Source organism: Grammomys surdaster, unplaced genomic scaffold, assembly GCF_004785775.1.
Source record: "Grammomys surdaster isolate TR1022 unplaced genomic scaffold, NIH_TR_1.0 275, whole genome shotgun sequence".
Lineage (NCBI taxonomy): Eukaryota > Metazoa > Chordata > Mammalia > Rodentia > Muridae > Grammomys > Grammomys surdaster.
Window position 1 is genome coordinate 1,864,246 of NW_021604716.1, and position 2,671 is coordinate 1,866,916.

Genomic DNA, 2,671 nt, shown 5'->3' on the forward strand with positions numbered 1-2,671 from the left:
TCTTCCCTGCTCCTCTACCTCATTACACATCCTTCCCCGTGGCCTAGACACCGGTTGGTCCTCAGCTGGAGCCATCTTCCCTTTGTGACTTGCTCCCTCACTCTCCTTTCCCCAGAGGTATTCCTGATCCTTCCTTTCACATTGTATCCCACTCTCCGACAGCTTCTGTTCTCCTGTATACTTTATGCTTCTCCTTTTCAGTAATGCAACGCACATCTGCTATCTTAGTTTTCTTCTTCTACCTTCAAAGTAATTTACTTGCCTTTTGTTGTTCTCTGTCATTTCTTTGCCATAGGTAATAGTGCCTTGCTCATAAGAGAGTCTGAGCAAATGTTGATTAGACCACTATTATACAAGAGGTTTAGAATTTCCCATACAACTGAAAATTCAAACAATAGTGGCTTTTGGGGGGGGGGGCTGGTATAGTGACTTCCCACCAGGCTCCTGGCTCCTCCTTCTTTCCAATGGATGTTTTTCTTTCTCCACAAGGAGTTCCTGCAAGCACATGAGGTTCACTTCACGTCTGGCCTTTCGATTGTATTCTAGGATCTCCTAAAACAAGGGAGCGTCTGAGAAAACAGAGGTCCCACCTATGTGGCTATAGAAGAACTCTTTGCTCATGCCCAGCACATTTCTGCATACCTTTAGCCAGAAGTAAGTCACATGGCCACCCAGTTCAAGGAGACATTAGGAAACAGTCTTACAGTAGCATGCTGTTCCAGTCTTAAGACACTCAAAATCTATCAGTAGAGAAAGAAAGAAATGGTCCCTGGGCAGTTGACTCACAGCATCAGACACATCGGGTCTCTGGCTTCGTCCTCTGAAAGAAGTGTAGAGGTGGGACTTGGGGAACTCTCAAGATTAGGGAAAAGCACAAAGGATCGCAGTCTGGCTTTAGCACTGGCTGGGCAGTACTCCTTCTGTAATACAGACTCAGCCCCCTGACCTTCACTTCCCACAAGGCTCATGCGCCTCGTGATTAGTTCTCAGCCCCTAGCACTACATGCAACCAACTGGAAATGCCAGACAATGGTTTCCATAGGAAGTAATAGAGAAGACGAAATGGATTCTGGGGAGCTTATGCACAGCTCTGTTATGTTCTGTTGGCTGTGTGCTTCCTGTAGCTGAGCCATGTAGCACCTATTCACTTCCTCCGGTGCTCCCTGTGAAAGTATGAGTGGTGGGCCATGCTGTGGCCTCCATTTGCTGAATTAAGAAACTTCAAGGAGCTAAGAATTGGTAGAGCAAGACTCAAATTCCTGCCCACTGGCTCCAAAGCCTATGTGCCCTTGATGACACTCATGCCTTTAGTTATTCAACAAGTCAATACTTAGTGCTTATGGTGTTCTGGGCACTGGTACTTATTAATGTGTTGAGAAAGTATTATTCAAATCAAGTCTTTGTTTTGGGGGAGTGAAGAGAAGCACAAAAAAATTTACAATGAATACCCCATACTTTTTTCTGGATTTTTTTTTCTTCTAAAAGCTGCTAGGTGAAGAACATGCGTGTGCCTGTTTATTTTAATTTTCAGGACCAACTTCATTTGTATGCATATCATTTGTCTAATGAGATTGCAAATTACTTGAGATTAGGAGTATCTCTTATTCATTATTGAGTTCTAATATTAAACATGACTGCACCGCCTGTGGGTAGGAGAATAATGAGCATACTGGGATCAAGAGATTCCCGTCGGAGGAAACAGACTTAATATTAGGAGAGTTCTGGGACATAAGCAACAGAATCCTACCTTGTGTGACTTCAGCAAGAAAGGGACATACTGGTGGGATAGAGCTACAGCCAACTTTGTAACATAGGAACTGTCTTAGTTAGGGTTATCCTGCTGTGAACAGACACCATGACCAAGGCAACTCTTATAAAGAACATTTAATTGGGGCTGGCTTACAGGTTCAGAAGTTCAGTCCATTATCATCAAGGTGGGGGCATGGCAGTGTCCAGGAAGGCCTGGTACAGGAGGAGCCGAGAGTTCTACATCTTCATCTGAAGGCTGCTAGTGAAAGTCTGGCTTCCAGGCAGCTTATGTTCACTCTGACACATATACTCCAACAAGGCCACACCTCCTAATAGTGCCACTTCCTGGCCCAAGTATATACAAACCATCACAGGAACCAAGAGAGGTGACCCAGCAAACACACAACCAAAGCCATGACTACTAAGCTGCCACCTCTGCCTACACACTTCTGTGCACTCAGTCTCCGCTCTTGGGCACTGAGTGTTGCTGTTCACTGCAGAACTACTATATCAGCTACGTTATTCTGTGGTGGTAAACAGCCCCTGCATTGCAGTGTCTTGGATAACAGAGGTTGGCTTTTCATGCTCTTTGTGTCTTCTATTTATTTGTCTTGTTCTCAGTGTTGCTAAAGGCCCGAAGCTCCAACTCAATTTAATGCTCCTTAATCCCAGAAGTTGAGAGAAAGAAAGGCATCAGGCTACATGCACATTAGCTCTTAAAGTGTCTAATGCAAAGCATGCTTTGTCTTCCGCACAGCTTACTAACCATGATACTTGACTGTGCCTGATCTCTTAGGGCACTGGGGCATTGAATTCTACTAATCATTCCAAAAGAGACGTGTGTGATATTCTTTGGTGTCTCCAAGCCTGCAATATTCCCTTCCCTTCCCTTCCCTTCCCTTCCCTTCCCTTCCCTTCCCTT